Source organism: Schistocerca piceifrons, unplaced genomic scaffold (genome assembly GCF_021461385.2).
Source record: "Schistocerca piceifrons isolate TAMUIC-IGC-003096 unplaced genomic scaffold, iqSchPice1.1 HiC_scaffold_1813, whole genome shotgun sequence".
Lineage (NCBI taxonomy): Eukaryota > Metazoa > Arthropoda > Insecta > Orthoptera > Acrididae > Schistocerca > Schistocerca piceifrons.
Genome location: NW_025727694.1, coordinates 82122 through 104568, shown reverse-complemented (window position 1 = coordinate 104568; position 22447 = coordinate 82122). Strand labels below are relative to the sequence as shown.

The 22447-nt window shown below is 48.1% G+C and overlaps 34 non-coding genes across 34 annotated transcripts; all 34 read left to right on the top strand.

Annotated features, from left to right (window-relative positions):
• The first annotated feature begins 77 nt into the window (after positions 1–77).
• Positions 78–150, top strand: Trnak-cuu. The gene has a single exon. It is a non-coding gene; the product is annotated as a tRNA-Lys (tRNA).
• A 321-nt stretch (positions 151–471) lies between these two features.
• On the top strand, positions 472–543 carry Trnat-cgu. The gene has a single exon. It is a non-coding gene; the product is annotated as a tRNA-Thr (tRNA).
• A 545-nt stretch (positions 544–1088) lies between these two features.
• Positions 1089–1161, top strand: Trnar-ucg. The gene has a single exon. It is a non-coding gene; the product is annotated as a tRNA-Arg (tRNA).
• Positions 1162–1599: 438 nt separating this feature from the next.
• Trnak-cuu lies at positions 1600–1672 on the top strand. The gene has a single exon. It is a non-coding gene; the product is annotated as a tRNA-Lys (tRNA).
• A 321-nt stretch (positions 1673–1993) lies between these two features.
• On the top strand, positions 1994–2065 carry Trnat-agu. The gene has a single exon. It is a non-coding gene; the product is annotated as a tRNA-Thr (tRNA).
• Positions 2066–2625: 560 nt separating this feature from the next.
• On the top strand, positions 2626–2698 carry Trnar-ucg. The gene has a single exon. It is a non-coding gene; the product is annotated as a tRNA-Arg (tRNA).
• A 438-nt stretch (positions 2699–3136) lies between these two features.
• On the top strand, positions 3137–3209 carry Trnak-cuu. Its single transcript has one exon. It is a non-coding gene; the product is annotated as a tRNA-Lys (tRNA).
• Positions 3210–3530: 321 nt separating this feature from the next.
• On the top strand, positions 3531–3602 carry Trnat-agu. Its single transcript has one exon. It is a non-coding gene; the product is annotated as a tRNA-Thr (tRNA).
• A 548-nt stretch (positions 3603–4150) lies between these two features.
• On the top strand, positions 4151–4223 carry Trnar-ucg. Its single transcript has one exon. It is a non-coding gene; the product is annotated as a tRNA-Arg (tRNA).
• A 438-nt stretch (positions 4224–4661) lies between these two features.
• Positions 4662–4734, top strand: Trnak-cuu. The gene has a single exon. It is a non-coding gene; the product is annotated as a tRNA-Lys (tRNA).
• Positions 4735–5055: 321 nt separating this feature from the next.
• Trnat-cgu lies at positions 5056–5127 on the top strand. Its single transcript has one exon. It is a non-coding gene; the product is annotated as a tRNA-Thr (tRNA).
• Positions 5128–5672: 545 nt separating this feature from the next.
• Trnar-ucg lies at positions 5673–5745 on the top strand. Its single transcript has one exon. It is a non-coding gene; the product is annotated as a tRNA-Arg (tRNA).
• A 438-nt stretch (positions 5746–6183) lies between these two features.
• Trnak-cuu lies at positions 6184–6256 on the top strand. The gene has a single exon. It is a non-coding gene; the product is annotated as a tRNA-Lys (tRNA).
• A 321-nt stretch (positions 6257–6577) lies between these two features.
• Trnat-agu lies at positions 6578–6649 on the top strand. Its single transcript has one exon. It is a non-coding gene; the product is annotated as a tRNA-Thr (tRNA).
• A 545-nt stretch (positions 6650–7194) lies between these two features.
• Trnar-ucg lies at positions 7195–7267 on the top strand. Its single transcript has one exon. It is a non-coding gene; the product is annotated as a tRNA-Arg (tRNA).
• A 438-nt stretch (positions 7268–7705) lies between these two features.
• Trnak-cuu lies at positions 7706–7778 on the top strand. Its single transcript has one exon. It is a non-coding gene; the product is annotated as a tRNA-Lys (tRNA).
• Positions 7779–8099: 321 nt separating this feature from the next.
• On the top strand, positions 8100–8171 carry Trnat-agu. Its single transcript has one exon. It is a non-coding gene; the product is annotated as a tRNA-Thr (tRNA).
• Positions 8172–8737: 566 nt separating this feature from the next.
• Trnar-ucg lies at positions 8738–8810 on the top strand. The gene has a single exon. It is a non-coding gene; the product is annotated as a tRNA-Arg (tRNA).
• Positions 8811–9248: 438 nt separating this feature from the next.
• Positions 9249–9321, top strand: Trnak-cuu. Its single transcript has one exon. It is a non-coding gene; the product is annotated as a tRNA-Lys (tRNA).
• Positions 9322–9642: 321 nt separating this feature from the next.
• Trnat-agu lies at positions 9643–9714 on the top strand. Its single transcript has one exon. It is a non-coding gene; the product is annotated as a tRNA-Thr (tRNA).
• A 548-nt stretch (positions 9715–10262) lies between these two features.
• Positions 10263–10335, top strand: Trnar-ucg. Its single transcript has one exon. It is a non-coding gene; the product is annotated as a tRNA-Arg (tRNA).
• Positions 10336–10773: 438 nt separating this feature from the next.
• On the top strand, positions 10774–10846 carry Trnak-cuu. The gene has a single exon. It is a non-coding gene; the product is annotated as a tRNA-Lys (tRNA).
• Positions 10847–11167: 321 nt separating this feature from the next.
• Trnat-cgu lies at positions 11168–11239 on the top strand. Its single transcript has one exon. It is a non-coding gene; the product is annotated as a tRNA-Thr (tRNA).
• Positions 11240–11784: 545 nt separating this feature from the next.
• Positions 11785–11857, top strand: Trnar-ucg. Its single transcript has one exon. It is a non-coding gene; the product is annotated as a tRNA-Arg (tRNA).
• A 438-nt stretch (positions 11858–12295) lies between these two features.
• On the top strand, positions 12296–12368 carry Trnak-cuu. The gene has a single exon. It is a non-coding gene; the product is annotated as a tRNA-Lys (tRNA).
• A 321-nt stretch (positions 12369–12689) lies between these two features.
• On the top strand, positions 12690–12761 carry Trnat-agu. Its single transcript has one exon. It is a non-coding gene; the product is annotated as a tRNA-Thr (tRNA).
• Positions 12762–13308: 547 nt separating this feature from the next.
• Trnat-agu lies at positions 13309–13380 on the top strand. The gene has a single exon. It is a non-coding gene; the product is annotated as a tRNA-Thr (tRNA).
• A 5652-nt stretch (positions 13381–19032) lies between these two features.
• Trnak-cuu lies at positions 19033–19105 on the top strand. Its single transcript has one exon. It is a non-coding gene; the product is annotated as a tRNA-Lys (tRNA).
• Positions 19106–19426: 321 nt separating this feature from the next.
• Positions 19427–19498, top strand: Trnat-agu. Its single transcript has one exon. It is a non-coding gene; the product is annotated as a tRNA-Thr (tRNA).
• A 557-nt stretch (positions 19499–20055) lies between these two features.
• On the top strand, positions 20056–20128 carry Trnar-ucg. The gene has a single exon. It is a non-coding gene; the product is annotated as a tRNA-Arg (tRNA).
• A 438-nt stretch (positions 20129–20566) lies between these two features.
• On the top strand, positions 20567–20639 carry Trnak-cuu. The gene has a single exon. It is a non-coding gene; the product is annotated as a tRNA-Lys (tRNA).
• Positions 20640–20960: 321 nt separating this feature from the next.
• On the top strand, positions 20961–21032 carry Trnat-agu. Its single transcript has one exon. It is a non-coding gene; the product is annotated as a tRNA-Thr (tRNA).
• Positions 21033–21577: 545 nt separating this feature from the next.
• Trnar-ucg lies at positions 21578–21650 on the top strand. Its single transcript has one exon. It is a non-coding gene; the product is annotated as a tRNA-Arg (tRNA).
• A 438-nt stretch (positions 21651–22088) lies between these two features.
• On the top strand, positions 22089–22161 carry Trnak-cuu. Its single transcript has one exon. It is a non-coding gene; the product is annotated as a tRNA-Lys (tRNA).
• Positions 22162–22447: the final 286 nt, after the last annotated feature.

Sequence of the window (22447 nt, the reverse complement as noted above, 5' to 3'; positions counted from 1 at the left end):
AGCTGTAGTCAAAAGGATCTTCCATAGATGGTCGCAGGTCGCATAAATACTGTATGGCTCGTGACGCGTTGCGTGGAGCCCGGCTAGCTCAGTCGGTAGAGCATGAGACTCTTAATCTCAGGGTCGTGGGTTCGAGCCCCACGCTGGGCGGCGCAAAATTTTGTGTCTACGCGGATGCAACCTGCGCCCCTCTCGTGAGCCTTGCGTAATGAACGTAACGGGTTACGACGATGCCTAGCTTCGTATGAATATCAGAGGAATGGTTTTTGAAGCTGAAAGTAGCTCTGAAATGAAATAAAAGTGTTGTTTTGGAATTTTAGGCGTACATCGATATCGTGTGAGATGTGTAGGAAAGCAGCAGCTGTGCTAACTAAATACAAATAATGGTCGCTAATGCGGTGCGTTTCCAGCTGAAGGGCTCCGATTGACTGGTCCATAAGATTGAAGTACCCGAAATGTGCACTAGGCGGCGCCTCCTTAGCTCAGTGGCAGAGCGCTGGTCTCGTAAACCAGAGGTCGTGAGTTCGATCCTCACAGGAGGCAAAAGAATTTTGTAACAGCCCCTTCTAACGTAGATCTTTCGAAAAAAGCGGTCAAGGATATAAAAAATTATGAATGTGTTCGGTATTTAAGAAATGCTCTCGCAAATGAATAGTGCGAACGGTGCTATTAAAGTAGGCACCAGAAACTGCTGCTTTTGGCAGTCTCCGGAGAATGCCGACGTGGAATACTTAGTTCTTGTGATGTATTTTCTACCCCTGGTAGAGACCCTCGCGGTTGTCGTCGTCGTCGTCGGCGCCGCCGCCGCTTTGGTAATAGAGGCAACTCGCCATTGTATGACATAGGGTGAGGCACCTTCTGCAAGCGACTGAGATGGCAGTAAGCGATTGAAGCTAATTTGCAACCTCTTGTTTGATCAGCGTCACAAGGGCTTGAATGTAACTTGCGATGGGACACAGCAAGAAGTAGCGTCGCCTTTTTAGTACTGAAATTGGAGATGGAGAATTGCGTCAAAGATGGGAAATTCATTCCGGCAAGCGTACAAATGGCGACAATGAGGTGTGTGTGGGGAAGCATATTGCGCCAGTGACCGTGTGGCCTAATGGATAAGGCGTCGGACTTCGGATCCGAAGATTGCAGGTTCGAATCCTGTCACGGTCGAGTTTTTCCAGTTCTGCAAAAGATGCATGCTGTTTTACTGAGTTGTTTGAGTACTACAAATCTAGTTGAAAGTTGCTGCTGTCCGCTTCCTGGCTGCAAACCGGCGTCTACCTGAAGCTCAAGCAAGACAAAGGGGTTGTGTAGCTAAATTTTCGGCACAGTGCCGATCAGGAGAGATTTTTGGAACTACTGCGTCTGACTCAGGACCCAGGAGCTACGCCACAGGCGTCTGCGCACAGTCGAGCATGTGTGTTGAATAATGGTGCTGATAGCCACGTATCATTTCAAGTAGATTTGATGCCTTTCGGAAAATGTATTTCATTGAGTAGGAATTGTAGCTCATTTGTGGCAGCAGGAAATAAGCTGTAGTCAAAAGGATCTTCCATAGATGGTCGCAGGTCGCATAAATACTGTATGGCTCGTGACGCGTTGTGTGGAGCCCGGCTAGCTCAGTCGGTAGAGCATGAGACTCTTAATCTCAGGGTCGTGGGTTCGAGCCCCACGCTGGGCGGCGCAAAATTTTGTGTCTACGCGGATGCAACCTGCGCCCCTCTCGTGAGCCTTGCGTAATGAACGTAACGGGTTACGACGATGCCTAGCTTCGTATGAATATCAGAGGAATGGTTTTTGAAGCTGAAAGTAGCTCTGAAATGAAATAAAAGTGTTGTTTTGGAATTTTAGGCGTACATCGATATCGTGTGAGATGTGTAGGAAAGCAGCAGCTGTGCTAACTAAATACAAATAATGGTCGCTAATGCGGTGCGTTTCCAGCTGAAGGGCTCCGATTGACTGGTCCATAAGATTGAAGTACCCGAAATGTGCACTAGGCGGCGCCTCCTTAGCTCAGTGGCAGAGCGCTGGTGTAGTAAACCAGAGGTCGTGAGTTCGATCCTCACAGGAGGCAAAAGAATTTTGTAACAGCCCCTTCTAACGTAGATCTTTCGAAAAAAGCGGTCAAGGATATAAAAAATTATGAATGGGTTCGGTATTTAAGAAATGCTCTCGCAAATGAATAGTGCGAACGGTGCTATTAAAGTAGGCACCAGAAACTGCTGCTTTTGGCAGTCTCCGGAGAATGCCGACGTGGAATACTTAGTTCTTGTGATGTATTTTCTACCCCTGGTAGAGACCCTCGCGGTTGTCGTCGTCGTCGTCGTCGTCGTCGTCGTCGGCGCCGCCGCCGCTTTGGTAATAGCGGCAACTCGCCATTGTATGACATAGGGTGAGGCACCTTCTGCAAGCGACTGAGATGGCAGTAAGCGATTGAAGCTGATTTGCAACCTCTTGTTTGATCAGCGTCACAAGGGCTTGAATGTAACTTACGATGGGACACAGCAAGAAGTAGCGTCGCCTTTTTAGTACTGAAATTGGAGATGGAGAATTGCGTCAAAGATGGGAAATTCATTCCGGCAAGCGTACAAATGGCGACAATGAGGTGTGTGTGGGGAAGCATATTGCGCCAGTGACCGTGTGGCCTAATGGATAAGGCGTCGGACTTCGGATTCGAAGATTGCAGGTTCGAATCCTGTCACGGTCGAGTTTTTCCAGTTCTGCAAAAGATGCATGCTGTTTTACTGAGTTGTTTGAGTACTACAAATCTAGTTGAAAGTTCCTGCTGTCCGCTTCCTGGCTGCAAACCGGCGTCTACCTGAAGCTCAAGCAAGACAAAGGGGTTGTGTAGCGAAATTTTCGGCACAGTGCCGATCAGGAGAGATTTTTGGAACTACTGCGTCTGACTCAGGACCCAAGAGCTACGCCACAGGCGTCTGCGCACAGTCGAGCATGTGTGTTGAATAATGGTGCTGATAGCCACGTATCATTTCAAGTAGATTTGATGCCTTTCGGAAAATGTATTTCATTGAATAGGAATTGTAGCTCATTTGTGGCAGCAGGAAATAAGCTGTAGTCAAAAGGATCTTCCATAGATGGTCGCAGGTCGCATAAATACTGTATGGCTCGTGACGCGTTGTGTGGAGCCCGGCTAGCTCAGTCGGTAGAGCATGAGACTCTTAATCTCAGGGTCGTGGGTTCGAGCCCCACGTTGGGCGGCGCAAAATTTTGTGTCTACGCGGATGCAACCTGCGCCCCTCTCGTGAGCCTTGCGTAATGAACGTAACGGGTTACGACGATGCCTAGCTTCGTATGAATATCAGAGGAATGGTTTTTGAAGCTGAAAGTAGCTCTGAAATGAAATAAAAGTGTTGTTTTGGAATTTTAGGCGTACATCGATATCGTGTGAGATGTGTAGGAAAGCAGCAGCTGTGCTAACTAAATACAAATAATGGTCGCTAATGCGGTGCGTTTCCAGCTGAAGGGCTCCGATTGACTGGTCCATAAGATTGAAGTACCCGAATTGTGCACTAGGCGGCGCCTCCTTAGCTCAGTGGCAGAGCGCTGGTCTAGTAAACCAGAGGTCGTGAGTTCGATCTTCACAGGAGGCAAAAGAATTTTGTAACAGCCCCTTCTAACGTAGATCTTTCGAAAAAAGCGGTCAAGGATATAAAAAATTATGAATGGGTTCGGTATTTAAGAAATGCTCTCGCAAATGAATAGTGCGAACGGTGCTATTAAAGTAGGCACCAGAAACTGCTGCTTTTGGCAGTCTCCGGAGAATGCCGACGTGGAATACTTAGTTCTTGTGATGTATTTTCTACCCCTGGTAGAGACCCTCGCGGTTGTCGTCGTCGTCGTCGTCGGCGCCGCCGCCGCTTTGGTAATAGAGGCAACTCGCCATTGTATGACATAGGGTGAGGCACCTTCTGCAAGCGACTGAGATGGCAGTAAGCGATTGAAGCTGATTTGCAACCTCTTGTTTGATCAGCGTCACAAGGGCTTGAATGTAACTTGCGATGGGACACAGCAAGAAGTAGCGTCGCCTTTTTAGTACTGAAATTGGAGATGGAGAATTGCGTCAAAGATGGGAAATTCATTCCGGCAAGCGTACAAATGGCGACAATGAGGTGTGTGTGGGGAAGCATATTGCGCCAGTGACCGTGTGGCCTAATGGATAAGGCGTCGGACTTCGGATCCGAAGATTGCAGGTTCGAATCCTGTCACGGTCGAGTTTTTCCAGTTCTGCAAAAGATGCATGCTGTTTTACTGAGTTGTTTGAGTACTACAAATCTAGTTGAAAGTTGCTGCTGTCCGCTTCCTGGCTGCAAACCGGCGTCTACCTGAAGCTCAAGCAAGACAAAGGGGTTGTGTAGCGAAATTTTCGGCACAGTGCCGATCAGGAGAGATTTTTGGAACTACTGCGTCTGACTCAGGACCCAAGAGCTACGCCACAGGCGTCTGCGCACAGTCGAGCATGTGTGTTGAATAATGGTGCTGATAGCCACGTATCATTTCAAGTAGATTTGATGCCTTTCGGAAAATGTATTTCATTGAATAGGAATTGTAGCTCATTTGTGGCAGCAGGAAATAAGCTGTAGTCAAAAGGATCTTCCATAGATGGTCGCAGGTCGCATAAATACTGTATGGCTCGTGACGCGTTGTGTGGAGCCCGGCTAGCTCAGTCGGTAGAGCATGAGACTCTTAATCTCAGGGTCGTGGGTTCGAGCCCCACGCTGGGCGGCGCAAAATTTTGTGTCTACGCGGATGCAACCTGCGCCCCTCTCGTGAGCCTTGCGTAATGAACGTAACGGGTTACGACGATGCCTAGCTTCGTATGAATATCAGAGGAATGGTTTTTGAAGCTGAAAGTAGCTCTGAAATGAAATAAAAGTGTTGTTTTGGAATTTTAGGCGTACATCGATATCGTGTGAGATGTGTAGGAAAGCAGCAGCTGTGCTAACTAAATACAAATAATGGTCGCTAATGCGGTGCGTTTCCAGCTGAAGGGCTCCGATTGACTGGTCCATAAGATTGAAGTACCCGAAATGTGCACTAGGCGGCGCCTCCTTAGCTCAGTGGCAGAGCGCTGGTCTCGTAAACCAGAGGTCGTGAGTTCGATCCTCACAGGAGGCAAAAGAATTTTGTAACAGCCCCTTCTAACGTAGATCTTTCGAAAAAAGCGGTCAAGGATATAAAAAATTATGAATGGGTTCGGTATTTAAGAAATGCTCTCGCAAATGAATAGTGCGAACGGTGCTATTAAAGTAGGCACCAGAAACTGCTGCTTTTGGCAGTCTCCGGAGAATGCCGACGTGGAATACTTAGTTCTTGTGATGTATTTTCTACCCCTGGTAGAGACCCTCGCGGTTGTCGTCGTCGTCGTCGGCGCCGCCGCCGCTTTGGTAATAGAGGCAACTCGCCATTGTATGACATAGGGTGAGGCACCTTCTGCAAGCGACTGAGATGGCAGTAAGCGATTGAAGCTGATTTGCAACCTCTTGTTTGATCAGCGTCACAAGGGCTTGAATGTAACTTGCGATGGGACACAGCAAGAAGTAGCGTCGCCTTTTTAGTACTGAAATTGGAGATGGAGAATTGCGTCAAAGATGGGAAATTCATTCCGGCAAGCGTACAAATGGCGACAATGAGGTGTGTGTGGGGAAGCATATTGCGCCAGTGACCGTGTGGCCTAATGGATAAGGCGTCGGACTTCGGATCCGAAGATTGCAGGTTCGAATCCTGTCACGGTCGAGTTTTTCCAGTTCTGCAAAAGATGCATGCTGTTTTACTGAGTTGTTTGAGTACTACAAATCTAGTTGAAAGTTGCTGCTGTCCGCTTCCTGGCTGCAAACCGGCGTCTACCTGAAGCTCAAGCAAGACAAAGGGGTTGTGTAGCGAAATTTTCGGCACAGTGCCGATCAGGAGAGATTTTTGGAACTACTGCGTCTGACTCAGGACCCAAGAGCTACGCCACAGGCGTCTGCGCACAGTCGAGCATGTGTGTTGAATAATGGTGCTGATAGCCACGTATAATTTCAAGTAGATTTGATGCCTTTCGGAAAATTTATTTCATTGAATAGGAATTGTAGCTCATTTGTGGCAGCAGGAAATAAGCTGTAGTCAAAAGGATCTTCCATAGATGGTCGCAGGTCGCATAAATACTGTATGGCTCGTGACGCGTTGTGTGGAGCCCGGCTAGCTCAGTCGGTAGAGCATGAGACTCTTAATCTCAGGGTCGTGGGTTCGAGCCCCACGCTGGGCGGCGCAAAATTTTGTGTCTACGCGGATGCAACCTGCGCCCCTCTCGTGAGCCTTGCGTAATGAACGTAACGGGTTACGACGATGCCTAGCTTCGTATGAATATCAGAGGAATGGTTTTTGAAGCTGAAAGTAGCTCTGAAATGAAATAAAAGTGTTGTTTTGGAATTTTAGGCGTACATCGATATCGTGTGAGATGTGTAGGAAAGCAGCAGCTGTGCTAACTAAATACAAATAATGGTCGCTAATGCGGTGCGTTTCCAGCTGAAGGGCTCCGATTGACTGGTCCATAAGATTGAAGTACCCGAAATGTGCACTAGGCGGCGCCTCCTTAGCTCAGTGGCAGAGCGCTGGTCTAGTAAACCAGAGGTCGTGAGTTCGATCCTCACAGGAGGCAAAAGAATTTTGTAACAGCCCCTTCTAACGTAGATCTTTCGAAAAAAGCGGTCAAGGATATAAAAAATTATGAATGGGTTCGGTATTTAAGAAATGCTCTCGCAAATGAATAGTGCGAACGGTGCTATTAAAGTAGGCACCAGAAACTGCTGCTTTTGGCAGTCTCCGGAGAATGCCGACGTGGAATACTTAGTTCTTGTGATGTATTTTCTACCCCTGGTAGAGACCCTCGCGGTTGTCGTCGTCGTCGTCGGCGCCGCCGCCGCTTTGGTAATAGAGGCAACTCGCCATTGTATGACATAGGGTGAGGCACCTTCTGCAAGCGACTGAGATGGCAGTAAGCGATTGAAGCTGATTTGCAACCTCTTGTTTGATCAGCGTCACAAGGGCTTGAATGTAACTTGCGATGGGACACAGCAAGAAGTAGCGTCGCCTTTTTAGTACTGAAATTGGAGATGGAGAATTGCGTCAAAGATGGGAAATTCATTCCGGCAAGCGTACAAATGGCGACAATGAGGTGTGTGTGGGGAAGCATATTGCGCCAGTGACCGTGTGGCCTAATGGATAAGGCGTCGGACTTCGGATCCGAAGATTGCAGGTTCGAATCCTGTCACGGTCGAGTTTTTCCAGTTCTGCAAAAGATGCATGCTGTTTTACTGAGTTGTTTGAGTACTACAAATCTAGTTGAAAGTTGCTGCTGTCCGCTTCCTGGCTGCAAACCGGCGTCTACCTGAAGCTCAAGCAAGACAAAGGGGTTGTGTAGCTAAATTTTCGGCACAGTGCCGATCAGGAGAGATTTTTGGAACTACTGCGTCTGACTCAGGACCCAGGAGCTACGCCACAGGCGTCTGCGCACAGTCGAGCATGTGTGTTGAATAATGGTGCTGATAGCCACGTATCATTTCAAGTAGATTTGATGCCTTTCGGAAAATGTATTTCATTGAGTAGGAATTGTAGCTCATTTGTGGCAGCAGGAAATAAGCTGTAGTCAAAAGGATCTTCCATAGATGGTCGCAGGTCGCATAAATACTGTATGGCTCGTGACGCGTTGTGTGGAGCCCGGCTAGCTCAGTCGGTAGAGCATGAGACTCTTAATCTCAGGGTCGTGGGTTCGAGCCCCACGCTGGGCGGCGCAAAATTTTGTGTCTACGCGGATGCAACCTGCGCCCCTCTCGTGAGCCTTGCGTAATGAACGTAACGGGTTACGACGATGCCTAGCTTCGTATGAATATCAGAGGAATGGTTTTTGAAGCTGAAAGTAGCTCTGAAATGAAATAAAAGTGTTGTTTTGGAATTTTAGGCGTACATCGATATCGTGTGAGATGTGTAGGAAAGCAGCAGCTGTGCTAACTAAATACAAATAATGGTCGCTAATGCGGTGCGTTTCCAGCTGAAGGGCTCCGATTGACTGGTCCATAAGATTGAAGTACCCGAAATGTGCACTAGGCGGCGCCTCCTTAGCTCAGTGGCAGAGCGCTGGTGTAGTAAACCAGAGGTCGTGAGTTCGATCCTCACAGGAGGCAAAAGAATTTTGTAACAGCCCCTTCTAACGTAGATCTTTCGAAAAAAGCGGTCAAGGATATAAAAAATTATGAATGGGTTCGGTATTTAAGAAATGCTCTCGCAAATGAATAGTGCGAACGGTGCTATTAAAGTAGGCACCAGAAACTGCTGCTTTTGGCAGTCTCCGGAGAATGCCGACGTGGAATACTTAGTTCTTGTGATGTATTTTCTACCCCTGGTAGAGACCCTCGCGGTTGTCGTCGTCGTCGTCGTCGTCGTCGTCGTCGTCGTCGGCGCCGCCGCCGCTTTGGTAATAGCGGCAACTCGCCATTGTATGACATAGGGTGAGGCACCTTCTGCAAGCGACTGAGATGGCAGTAAGCGATTGAAGCTGATTTGCAACCTCTTGTTTGATCAGCGTCACAAGGGCTTGAATGTAACTTACGATGGGACACAGCAAGAAGTAGCGTCGCCTTTTTAGTACTGAAATTGGAGATGGAGAATTGCGTCAAAGATGGGAAATTCATTCCGGCAAGCGTACAAATGGCGACAATGAGGTGTGTGTGGGGAAGCATATTGCGCCAGTGACCGTGTGGCCTAATGGATAAGGCGTCGGACTTCGGATTCGAAGATTGCAGGTTCGAATCCTGTCACGGTCGAGTTTTTCCAGTTCTGCAAAAGATGCATGCTGTTTTACTGAGTTGTTTGAGTACTACAAATCTAGTTGAAAGTTCCTGCTGTCCGCTTCCTGGCTGCAAACCGGCGTCTACCTGAAGCTCAAGCAAGACAAAGGGGTTGTGTAGCGAAATTTTCGGCACAGTGCCGATCAGGAGAGATTTTTGGAACTACTGCGTCTGACTCAGGACCCAAGAGCTACGCCACAGGCGTCTGCGCACAGTCGAGCATGTGTGTTGAATAATGGTGCTGATAGCCACGTATCATTTCAAGTAGATTTGATGCCTTTCGGAAAATGTATTTCATTGAATAGGAATTGTAGCTCATTTGTGGCAGCAGGAAATAAGCTGTAGTCAAAAGGATCTTCCATAGATGGTCGCAGGTCGCATAAATACTGTATGGCTCGTGACGCGTTGTGTGGAGCCCGGCTAGCTCAGTCGGTAGAGCATGAGACTCTTAATCTCAGGGTCGTGGGTTCGAGCCCCACGTTGGGCGGCGCAAAATTTTGTGTCTACGCGGATGCAACCTGCGCCCCTCTCGTGAGCCTTGCGTAATGAACGTAACGGGTTACGACGATGCCTAGCTTCGTATGAATATCAGAGGAATGGTTTTTGAAGCTGAAAGTAGCTCTGAAATGAAATAAAAGTGTTGTTTTGGAATTTTAGGCGTACATCGATATCGTGTGAGATGTGTAGGAAAGCAGCAGCTGTGCTAACTAAATACAAATAATGGTCGCTAATGCGGTGCGTTTCCAGCTGAAGGGCTCCGATTGACTGGTCCATAAGATTGAAGTACCCGAATTGTGCACTAGGCGGCGCCTCCTTAGCTCAGTGGCAGAGCGCTGGTCTAGTAAACCAGAGGTCGTGAGTTCGATCTTCACAGGAGGCAAAAGAATTTTGTAACAGCCCCTTCTAACGTAGATCTTTCGAAAAAAGCGGTCAAGGATATAAAAAATTATGAATGGGTTCGGTATTTAAGAAATGCTCTCGCAAATGAATAGTGCGAACGGTGCTATTAAAGTAGGCACCAGAAACTGCTGCTTTTGGCAGTCTCCGGAGAATGCCGACGTGGAATACTTAGTTCTTGTGATGTATTTTCTACCCCTGGTAGAGACCCTCGCGGTTGTCGTCGTCGTCGTCGTCGGCGCCGCCGCCGCTTTGGTAATAGAGGCAACTCGCCATTGTATGACATAGGGTGAGGCACCTTCTGCAAGCGACTGAGATGGCAGTAAGCGATTGAAGCTGATTTGCAACCTCTTGTTTGATCAGCGTCACAAGGGCTTGAATGTAACTTGCGATGGGACACAGCAAGAAGTAGCGTCGCCTTTTTAGTACTGAAATTGGAGATGGAGAATTGCGTCAAAGATGGGAAATTCATTCCGGCAAGCGTACAAATGGCGACAATGAGGTGTGTGTGGGGAAGCATATTGCGCCAGTGACCGTGTGGCCTAATGGATAAGGCGTCGGACTTCGGATCCGAAGATTGCAGGTTCGAATCCTGTCACGGTCGAGTTTTTCCAGTTCTGCAAAAGATGCATGCTGTTTTACTGAGTTGTTTGAGTACTACAAATCTAGTTGAAAGTTGCTGCTGTCCGCTTCCTGGCTGCAAACCGGCGTCTACCTGAAGCTCAAGCAAGACAAAGGGGTTGTGTAGCGAAATTTTCGGCACAGTGCCGATCAGGAGAGATTTTTGGAACTACTGCGTCTGACTCAGGACCCAAGAGCTACGCCACAGGCGTCTGCGCACAGTCGAGCATGTGTGTTGAATAATGGTGCTGATAGCCACGTATCATTTCAAGTAGATTTGATGCCTTTCGGAAAATGTATTTCATTGAATAGGAATTGTAGCTCATTTGTGGCAGCAGGAAATAAGCTGTAGTCAAAAGGATCTTCCATAGATGGTCGCAGGTCGCATAAATACTGTATGGCTCGTGACGCGTTGTGTGGAGCCCGGCTAGCTCAGTCGGTAGAGCATGAGACTCTTAATCTCAGGGTCGTGGGTTCGAGCCCCACGCTGGGCGGCGCAAAATTTTGTGTCTACGCGGATGCAACCTGCGCCCCTCTCGTGAGCCTTGCGTAATGAACGTAACGGGTTACGACGATGCCTAGCTTCGTATGAATATCAGAGGAATGGTTTTTGAAGCTGAAAGTAGCTCTGAAATGAAATAAAAGTGTTGTTTTGGAATTTTAGGCGTACATCGATATCGTGTGAGATGTGTAGGAAAGCAGCAGCTGTGCTAACTAAATACAAATAATGGTCGCTAATGCGGTGCGTTTCCAGCTGAAGGGCTCCGATTGACTGGTCCATAAGATTGAAGTACCCGAAATGTGCACTAGGCGGCGCCTCCTTAGCTCAGTGGCAGAGCGCTGGTCTCGTAAACCAGAGGTCGTGAGTTCGATCCTCACAGGAGGCAAAAGAATTTTGTAACAGCCCCTTCTAACGTAGATCTTTCGAAAAAAGCGGTCAAGGATATAAAAAATTATGAATGGGTTCGGTATTTAAGAAATGCTCTCGCAAATGAATAGTGCGAACGGTGCTATTAAAGTAGGCACCAGAAACTGCTGCTTTTGGCAGTCTCCGGAGAATGCCGACGTGGAATACTTAGTTCTTGTGATGTATTTTCTACCCCTGGTAGAGACCCTCGCGGTTGTCGTCGTCGTCGTCGGCGCCGCCGCCGCTTTGGTAATAGAGGCAACTCGCCATTGTATGACATAGGGTGAGGCACCTTCTGCAAGCGACTGAGATGGCAGTAAGCGATTGAAGCTGATTTGCAACCTCTTGTTTGATCAGCGTCACAAGGGCTTGAATGTAACTTGCGATGGGACACAGCAAGAAGTAGCGTCGCCTTTTTAGTACTGAAATTGGAGATGGAGAATTGCGTCAAAGATGGGAAATTCATTCCGGCAAGCGTACAAATGGCGACAATGAGGTGTGTGTGGGGAAGCATATTGCGCCAGTGACCGTGTGGCCTAATGGATAAGGCGTCGGACTTCGGATCCGAAGATTGCAGGTTCGAATCCTGTCACGGTCGAGTTTTTCCAGTTCTGCAAAAGATGCATGCTGTTTTACTGAGTTGTTTGAGTACTACAAATCTAGTTGAAAGTTGCTGCTGTCCGCTTCCTGGCTGCAAACCGGCGTCTACCTGAAGCTCAAGCAAGACAAAGGGGTTGTGTAGCGAAATTTTCGGCACAGTGCCGATCAGGAGAGATTTTTGGAACTACTGCGTCTGACTCAGGACCCAAGAGCTACGCCACAGGCGTCTGCGCACAGTCGAGCATGTGTGTTGAATAATGGTGCTGATAGCCACGTATAATTTCAAGTAGATTTGATGCCTTTCGGAAAATTTATTTCATTGAATAGGAATTGTAGCTCATTTGTGGCAGCAGGAAATAAGCTGTAGTCAAAAGGATCTTCCATAGATGGTCGCAGGTCGCATAAATACTGTATGGCTCGTGACGCGTTGTGTGGAGCCCGGCTAGCTCAGTCGGTAGAGCATGAGACTCTTAATCTCAGGGTCGTGGGTTCGAGCCCCACGCTGGGCGGCGCAAAATTTTGTGTCTACGCGGATGCAACCTGCGCCCCTCTCGTGAGCCTTGCGTAATGAACGTAACGGGTTACGACGATGCCTAGCTTCGTATGAATATCAGAGGAATGGTTTTTGAAGCTGAAAGTAGCTCTGAAATGAAATAAAAGTGTTGTTTTGGAATTTTAGGCGTACATCGATATCGTGTGAGATGTGTAGGAAAGCAGCAGCTGTGCTAACTAAATACAAATAATGGTCGCTAATGCGGTGCGTTTCCAGCTGAAGGGCTCCGATTGACTGGTCCATAAGATTGAAGTACCCGAAATGTGCACTAGGCGGCGCCTCCTTAGCTCAGTGGCAGAGCGCTGGTCTAGTAAACCAGAGGTCGTGAGTTCGATCCTCACAGGAGGCAAAAGAATTTTGTAACAGCCCCTTCTAACGTAGATCTTTCGAAAAAAGCGGTCAAGGATATAAAAAATTATGAATGGGTTCGGTATTTAAGAAATGCTCTCGCAAATGAATAGTGCGAACGGTGCTATTAAAGTAGGCACCAGAAACTGCTGCTTTTGGCAGTCTCCGGAGAATGCCGACGTGGAATACTTAGTTCTTGTGATGTATTTTCTACCCCTGGTAGAGACCCTCGCGGTTGTCGTCGTCGTCGTCGGCGCCGCCGCCGCTTTGGTAATAGAGGCAACTCGCCATTGTATGACATAGGGTGAGGCACCTTCTGCAAGCGACTGAGATGGCAGTAAGCGATTGAAGCTGATTTGCAACCTCTTGTTTGATCAGCGTCACAAGGGCTTGAATGTAACTTGCGATGGGACACAGCAAGAAGTAGCGTCGCCTTTTTAGTACTGAAATTGGAGATGGAGAATTGCGTCAAAGATGGGAAATTCATTCCGGCAAGCGTACAAATGGCGACAATGAGGTGTGTGTGGGGAAGCATATTGCGAGGCGGCGCCTCCTTAGCTCAGTGGCAGAGCGCTGGTCTAGTAAACCAGAGGTCGTGAGTTCGATCCTCACAGGAGGAAAAAGAATTTTAGTTCCGCTTTAGACGCCGTGCAGTGTGGACGTGCCTAGTCTTCCGCTCCGCCGTAGCGTTATGTATAGTGGACTATCGTTTTTGTTTACGTGTTGTGTTGCAACTTCTGTGAGTGTTTCTCCGTCGTTGTTTCGTACCTTGTGTTACTTTCTGTCCTTATTTCAGTGTTTTTTTGTGTAGCGGTTTCGACCGCATATTTTGAAAATGTCGTCCCAGGTTATTCCTCGTCAGGCTACAGTTAGTTTTGCTTTTGACAAGTCAACCCGCCATGTGCAACCTAGTTCTCTTGAGATTCATGATTGGTTGGTAGATACCTTTGGTGTTCATTCGGATCAGGTGCATACTGCTTATTTTGATACCGAACTGTATGTTTTCTTTGTTAAGTTTATGGACCCCCTTCAGGTTGATAAAATTCTTTCTAAATATGGTCATCAAGTTCTCTTTCGGCATCGGGATGATTCTGTAAGTACCGTGCTGCTTTCCAATGCTTCCATCACGTATACCAATGTTCGTGTTTACAACCTTCCACCGGAGGTGGATAATGTCTATCTTAAGGAGGGTCTACAGAAGTATGGTGATGTAAAGAGCATTCGCCTTGAACGCTGGTCAAGCCAACATCGCCTGCAATGTTACAGTGGTATTCGTTCAGTCGAAATGCACGTTAAGCAGAATATTCCATCTCACCTGCAGATCGGTGGATATCGTGTCCATGTAACATATAGTGGTCAGGTGGGCACCTGTTTTTTGTGCAATGAAAGTGGTCACGTGCGTACCGACTGTCCGCGGAGAGTTTTTGTTTTAAAAAATTCTCTCGAACAGCGTCGCAAGTTAACGGTCGCTGACCTCGTTGCAGGTGGTTCTGCTCTTGGTGTAGCACAGTCCAGTGGTAGTAGCGCCCCTCCACAGGTTTTGCGCACCCCTGATACAGAATTTCCTCCTTTGCGTGCTAAATCTGATGTTGTTCCGTCTGTCCCTCAGGTGGGGGTGCCACTTTTGAATAATAAGAGGCGTCGCCCACACGATGGAAATAGTACGGATGAGGATCTCCCTGAGATGCCCCAGTCCGAGCGACAGGCATCCTCCGAGCCACTGTGTACTGTAGCTGCTCCCTGCCCTCCTGAGGTAGCGGTTCCGGTGGCGGCTGCTGGCGCCCCTCCGGCCTCCGACGCAGCTTCTCTCGAGTCGGGTCGTCGGTCGGGCCTGTTGGCGCCGTCTTCCGAACCGACTTCGATGTCACAACAAGTGGAGCCGCGACAACTTCCTGCTTCGCTGCCCCATACCTCTGCCAGCGGAGCTGCTCCGCTTCCTTCCAACTCTGCGGCCTCGGACCTTCCTGCTCACGTTTCGCCTCCGTGCAGTCCATGTTTGCCGGAAGCTAGTGCAGGTGTTGACCATTCCGTTTTGTCGGATGTTTCCCCCGCGACCCCGGATCCCGCATGTGGACCGGCGCGGGTGGTGTCGGATACAGAACTTGACCCTCCTACGTCACCGGCGGCTGAAGTTTCCTTGCCCGTCAGCCGACGCAAGTTACGCGTTCAGCCGAACGTTAATGCTGTTCGTAAAAAACCGAAACGTAAGGGATCCGCGGAACGGGGTAGCAGTCCCCCTCCCTCGGATGCCTCTGTCACCCCTGCTATGGACTGTGACGCTGGTGCGTCGGTGTAGGTGATTTGTTTTCTCGCTTTTCTCTCTATGGTTCAAGCATACACCTTTCTTACCTTAAATGTTAACCGTATTGAGTCCGACGTTCGCATTGCCTCCTTGCGGCAGTTTATTTACGACGCCTGTGCGGACGTAGTGTTTTTGCAGGAAGTGTTGTTTTCTGATCTCTCTCTACCTGGATTTCAAACTGTTTTTAATGTCGCGCCGGAATATTCAACAGGAACTGCCCTTTTCTTTCGAGAGGGCATTCCTATTACTGACATTGAATTCCTTGACTCTGGCCGTGGGATTGGTTGTCGTCTTTTTGATCTCCGCCTCGTTGTTTTGTATGCCCCCTCTGGTTCGGGTCACACTGTGGCTCGATCGCGCTTTTATAAAGAAGAGCTTATTTATCTTTTGCGCCAGAGTCCTCGGAGTCTCCTGCTCGGAGGCGATTTTAATTGTGTTTTACGCCCTGCAGACCAGTCCCCCAATTTTAATTATTGCCGTGATTTACATGACTTAGTTCGTACGATGCATCTGCGTGATGTTTGGGAACACAAATATCCAACCCTGGTGAAATATACGTTTTTTACCGCGTCCTCATGCAGTAGACTCGACAGATTCTATTTATCTGATTTTTTATGTGATAAAATTCTTTCTGTCGATGTTATTCCTACTAGTTTTTCTGACCATTGTGCTTTTACTGCAACTGTAAATCTTAGTCGCCAACCTGCAAAACTTTATCGTTCCCAGTGGATGTTAAATGTTTCCCACCTTGCCGACAGTGCTATGGATGATGTTATAAGTGGCGTGTGGGAGCGATGTCTTCGCTCTGTCCCGCGATACCCCTCCTTGCTGGTTTGGTGGACTGCGTTTGCCAAGCCCAAGATTCGTCAGACTTTGATTTTCTACTGTGCTGCTAGGACGCGTGATTTTAAGAACACGTATGAATATTACTACTCTGTCCTGCGTGAACTATATGACGCGGCGGGTACCTCTCCACTGCGGATCCATGATGTTCGTCGTATTAAAGCCAAGCTCTTGAGCCTTAAACGACGACAGATGGATGGTCTGCGAGTTAAGTCGAAACCTCACTCTCTTGTTGAAGGTGAACTGACATCCTTGTACCACCTGCTACGGCATCAGACTCGTCGTCGTCGCTCCTTCATCTCTTCTCTTACGGTGGATGATGGGCGACAGCTTATTGCACAGGAGGAAATGGTTCGTGCTCTTCATCAGTATTACACTAGTCTCTATTCTGCCGATGATTCTGGTGAGTCTCTTTCGGATGATGTCTTTGGGGATCTAACTGCGACGATCGCGCCTGACGCGAACGGCGAATTTCTCCGGGAGTTCCAGGTAGATGATGTTTTCGATTTTATTGCTCGCTCTCCGTCCAGTAAATCGCCGGGTCCAGACGGCCTGCCTAAAGAATTTTATCTCCGTTTTTGGCCTCTTTTGGGTGGCATTTTTACGCAGATTTTAAATGAGATTGTCAGGGGGATGGATGTGCCTGCCGATTTTAAAGTAGGGAAAATTGTTTTAATCCCGAAGTCCTCTGGTCGTTTATCTGCTGCCAATCTTCGTCCGCTCACATTGCTGAATTTTGACTATAAGACAGCTGCTAGAGCGCTCAATAGCCGGTTGTCTTCTCTGCTTCGGGGTGTGATTGGTGCACATCAATGTTGTTTTCATGATAGATCTATTCTGACACCAGTAGCCGAATATCGGGATGTTGTCTCGGTTGCGGCGGTTACAAACGTACATTGTGCCTTTGCCTTCCTTGATTTTTATAAGGCTTTTGATCACGTCAGTCATGTGTTTTTAGATCGTGTTTTAGGTACAATAGGTTTTAACGCTTCATCACGTGGTGTTCTTGGCAATTTGTATAGGGGAATAACAGCTCGGGTGTCAGTCAATGGGCAGCTGACGCCGCCCATTGCTATCCGCCGCGGAGTGCCTCAGGGTAGTCCGCTCTCTATGTCTTTATTCGTATTGTCCCTGGAACCGCTGCTTCGGACTATTGCTCTCAAGCTTCAGGGTATGTCCCTCTCTGGTGGGAAGCTCTCTGTTAAGGCATATGCGGATGATGTCGTTGTTCTCCTCCGTCAACGTGATGATATCCCGTTGTTGAAAGGGGCGGTTGATGCATACTGTCGTGTCTCTGGAGCGCGTCTCAATCAGGGTAAATGTAAGTTCCTTGATATTCGAGGATTTCGCGATGCTGACGTCCCTTGGGCCACTTTTGTCGATCGCCATACGTCCTTGGGGATTATCATTGATCGGTGTCCTCTAAAAATGGCGGCTCTCAATTGGAAATCTGTCACCGAGAAGATACAGGGGGCTCTGATGGTCCATGAGCAGCGCTCTGCTACCATTTTGCAAAAAGTCAGAATTTTAGACACCTACGTTCTATGTAAAGCTTATTATGTTGCTCAGCTGTTCCCACTTCCCATGATGGTGGCGAAAAGGTTGCGCCAATTGTCTAGCAGGTTTATATGGAAGGGCCATCTATTCAAGTTACGTTACGAGGTAATGACGAAACCGCGTCTCTCCGGAGGCTTGGGCCTCTCTGACATTACTCGCAAGGCGTCTGCTTTGTACGTCCGCCGAACGACTCTAATTGTTACGCAAGAAGTGACTTCAATTACATCCAGGCTTTTTACTGTTGTGCGTCCGGCGAGCCTTGCTCCACCTGTCGATGTCGGACGCCTAAATTTTAAGTTGAAACACATTCGGGAATTTTACATTGCGGTGAGTTACCTCGGTGACGTCTTCTTGCGGCGACCGGTGCCAACGACCAAGGGCTTGATTGCCCGCTGGGAGGGGCTGGCCGGTCCCAATCCAATAGAACTGGCGTCTCCATCTGTGTCCTGGAGGAACGTCTGGAAGAACGTTAGTCTGCCGATCCACTCTATGGCCGTGGCGTCCACGTGGTATAGGGTAATAAATAATTTGGTTCCCACCAATGTACGACTGCACCGTATTGGTCTTTCTGACACGGACACCTGTACTCGGTGTGGTCTCCTGGATACCCTTGAACATCGATTCACCTGCTGTGGGCACCTTGCTAATTGGCGTTGGCTCGGGAAACAACTTGCTTTTGTCACTAGGTCTGCTGAAGCCGCTTATACTATTGACATCATCGTCCGGCCCGATTCTTCCTTTTTTCCGCGGACGAAGCTCCATACCGTCATGAGGTTGATTGGCCATTTCGTACAGTTTGTCAACAGTTGTCATGAAGAGGATGGACACCTAGCGTTTCGGCAGTACATGCTTACTGCTTACTGGCAGCGCTTGCGATTGCCAGGCCTCCGAGATGATTTTGCCAATATGCTTAGCCTGACATTTGAAAGAGAGGGTGTTGGCTAAGGTCACCTGTGTGAACCATTTTCTTTTATACTGTTTCTGGATTTGCCGCCTTTATATATGTTTCTTCTCTACACCAGGACTGAAGTTTTCGTGTTTTAATCTTTATTTCAAAAAAAAAAAAAAAACAAATGGATAAGGCGTCAGACTTCGGATCCGAAGATTGCAGGTTCGAATCCTGTCACGGTCGAGTTTTTCCAGTTCTGCAAAAGATGCATGCTGTTTTACTGAGTTGTTTGAGTACTACAAATCTAGTTGAAAGTTGCTGCTGTCCGCTTCCTGGCTGCAAACCGGCGTCTACCTGAAGCTCAAGCAAGACAAAGGGGTTGTGTAGCGAAATTTTCGGCACAGTGCCGATCAGGAGAGATTTTTGGAACTACTGCGTCTGACTCAGGACCCAAGAGCTACGCCACAGGCGTCTGCGCACAGTCGAGCATGTGTGTTGAATAATGGTGCTGATAGCCACGTATAATTTCAAGTAGATTTGATGCCTTTCGGAAAATTTATTTCATTGAATAGGAATTGTAGCTCATTTGTGGCAGCAGGAAATAAGCTGTAGTCAAAAGGATCTTCCATAGATGGTCGCAGGTCGCATAAATACTGTATGGCTCGTGACGCGTTGTGTGGAGCCCGGCTAGCTCAGTCGGTAGAGCATGAGACTCTTAATCTCAGGGTCGTGGGTTCGAGCCCCACGCTGGGCGGCGCAAAATTTTGTGTCTACGCGGATGCAACCTGCGCCCCTCTCGTGAGCCTTGCGTAATGAACGTAACGGGTTACGACGATGCCTAGCTTCGTATGAATATCAGAGGAATGGTTTTTGAAGCTGAAAGTAGCTCTGAAATGAAATAAAAGTGTTGTTTTGGAATTTTAGGCGTACATCGATATCGTGTGAGATGTGTAGGAAAGCAGCAGCTGTGCTAACTAAATACAAATAATGGTCGCTAATGCGGTGCGTTTCCAGCTGAAGGGCTCCGATTGACTGGTCCATAAGATTGAAGTACCCGAAATGTGCACTAGGCGGCGCCTCCTTAGCTCAGTGGCAGAGCGCTGGTCTAGTAAACCAGAGGTCGTGAGTTCGATCCTCACAGGAGGCAAAAGAATTTTGTAACAGCCCCTTCTAACGTAGATCTTTCGAAAAAAGCGGTCAAGGATATAAAAAATTATGAATGGGTTCGGTATTTAAGAAATGCTCTCGCAAATGAATAGTGCGAACGGTGCTATTAAAGTAGGCACCAGAAACTGCTGCTTTTGGCAGTCTCCGGAGAATGCCGACGTGGAATACTTAGTTCTTGTGATGTATTTTCTACCCCTGGTAGAGACCCTCGCGGTTGTCGTCGTCGTCGTCGTCGTCGTCGTCGGCGCCGCCGCCGCTTTGGTAATAGCGGCAACTCGCCATTGTATGACATAGGGTGAGGCACCTTCTGCAAGCGACTGAGATGGCAGTAAGCGATTGAAGCTGATTTGCAACCTCTTGTTTGATCAGCGTCACAAGGGCTTGAATGTAACTTGCGATGGGACACAGCAAGAAGTAGCGTCGCCTTTTTAGTACTGAAATTGGAGATGGAGAATTGCGTCAAAGATGGGAAATTCATTCCGGCAAGCGTACAAATGGCGACAATGAGGTGTGTGTGGGGAAGCATATTGCGCCAGTGACCGTGTGGCCTAATGGATAAGGCGTCGGACTTCGGATTCGAAGATTGCAGGTTCGAATCCTGTCACGGTCGAGTTTTTCCAGTTCTGCAAAAGATGCATGCTGTTTTACTGAGTTGTTTGAGTACTACAAATCTAGTTGAAAGTTCCTGCTGTCCGCTTCCTGGCTGCAAACCGGCGTCTACCTGAAGCTCAAGCAAGACAAAGGGGTTGTGTAGCGAAATTTTCGGCACAGTGCCGATCAGGAGAGATTTTTGGAACTACTGCGTCTGACTCAGGACCCAAGAGCTACGCCACAGGCGTCTGCGCACAGTCGAGCATGTGTGTTGAATAATGGTGCTGATAGCCACGTATCATTTCAAGTAGATTTGATGCCTTTCGGAAAATTTATTTCATTGAATAGGAATTGTAGCTCATTTGTGGCAGCAGGAAATAAGCTGTAGTCAAAAGGATCTTCCATAGATGGTCGCAGGTCGCATAAATACTGTATGGCTCGTGACGCGTTGTGTGGAGCCCGGCTAGCTCAGTCGGTAGAGCATGAGACTCTTAATCTCAGGGTCGTGGGTTCGAGCCCCACGCTGGGCGGCGCAAAATTTTGTGTCTACGCGGATGCAACCTGCGCCCCTCTCGTGAGCCTTGCGTAATGAACGTAACGGGTTACGACGATGCCTAGCTTCGTATGAATATCAGAGGAATGGTTTTTGAAGCTGAAAGTAGCTCTGAAATGAAATAAAAGTGTTGTTTTGGAATTTTAGGCGTACATCGATATCGTGTGAGATGTGTAGGAAAGCAGCAGCTGTGCTAACTAAATACAAATAATGGTCGCTAATGCGGTGCGTTTCCAGCTGAAGGGCTCCGATTGACTGGTCCATAAGATTGAAGTACCCGAAATGTGCACTAGGCGGCGCCTCCTTAGCTCAGTGGCAGAGCGCTGGTCTAGTAAACCAGAGGTCGTGAGTTCGATCCTCACAGGAGGCAAAAGAATTTTGTAACAGCCCCTTCTAACGTAGATCTTTCGAAAAAAGCGGTCAAGGATATAAAAAAGTATGAATGGGTTCGGTATTTAAGAAATGCTCTCGCAAATGAATAGTGCGAACGGTGCTATTAAAGTAGGCACCAGAAACTGCTGCTTTTGGCAGTCTCCGGAGAATGCCGACGTGGAATACTTAGTTCTTGTGATGTATTTTCTACCCCTGGTAGAGACCCTCGCGGTTGTCGTCGTCCTTGTCGGCGCCGCCGCCGCTTTGGTAATAGCGGCAACTCGCCATTGTATGACATAGGGTGAGGCACCTTCTGCAAGCGACTGAGATGGCAGTAAGCGATTGAAGCTGATTTGCAACCTCTTGTTTGATCAGCGTCACAAGGGCTTGAATGTAACTTGCGATGGGACACAGCAAGAAGTAGCGTCGCCTTTTTAGTACTGAAATTGGAGATGGAGAATTGCGTCAAAGATGGGAAATTCATTCCGGCAAGCGTACAAATGGCGACAATGAGGTGTGTGTGGGGAAGCATATTGCGCCAGTGACCGTGTGGCCTAATGGATAAGGCGTCGGACTTCGGATTCGAAGATTGCAGGTTCGAATCCTGTCACGGTCGAGTTTTTCCAGTTCTGCAAAAGATGCATGCTGTTTTACTGAGTTGTTTGAGTACTACAAATCTAGTTGAAAGTTCCTGCTGTCCGCTTCCTGGCTGCAAACCGGCGTCTACCTGAAGCTCAAGCAAGACAAAGGGGTTGTGTAGCGAAATTTTCGGCACAGTGCCGATCAGGAGAGATTTTTGGAACTACTGCGTCTGACTCAGGACCCAAGAGCTACGCCACAGGCGTCTGCGCACAGTCGAGCATGTGTGTTGAATAATGGTGCTGATAGCCACGTATCATTTCAAGTAGATTTGATGCCTTTCGGAAAATTTATTTCATTGAATAGGAATTGTAGCTCATTTGTGGCAGCAGGAAATAAGCTGTAGTCAAAAGGATCTTCCATAGATGGTCGCAGGTCGCATAAATACTGTATGGCTCGTGACGCGTTGTGTGGAGCCCGGCTAGCTCAGTCGGTAGAGCATGAGACTCTTAATCTCAGGGTCGTGGGTTCGAGCCCCACGCTGGGCGGCGCAAAATTTTGTGTCTACGCGGATGCAACCTGCGCCCCTCTCGTGAGCCTTGCGTAATGAACGTAACGGGTTACGACGATGCCTAGCTTCGTATGAATATCAGAGGAATGGTTTTTGAAGCTGAAAGTAGCTCTGAAATGAAATAAAAGTGTTGTTTTGGAATTTTAGGCGTACATCGATATCGTGTGAGATGTGTAGGAAAGCAGCAGCTGTGCTAACTAAATACAAATAATGGTCGCTAATGCGGTGCGTTTCCAGCTGAAGGGCTCCGATTGACTGGTCCA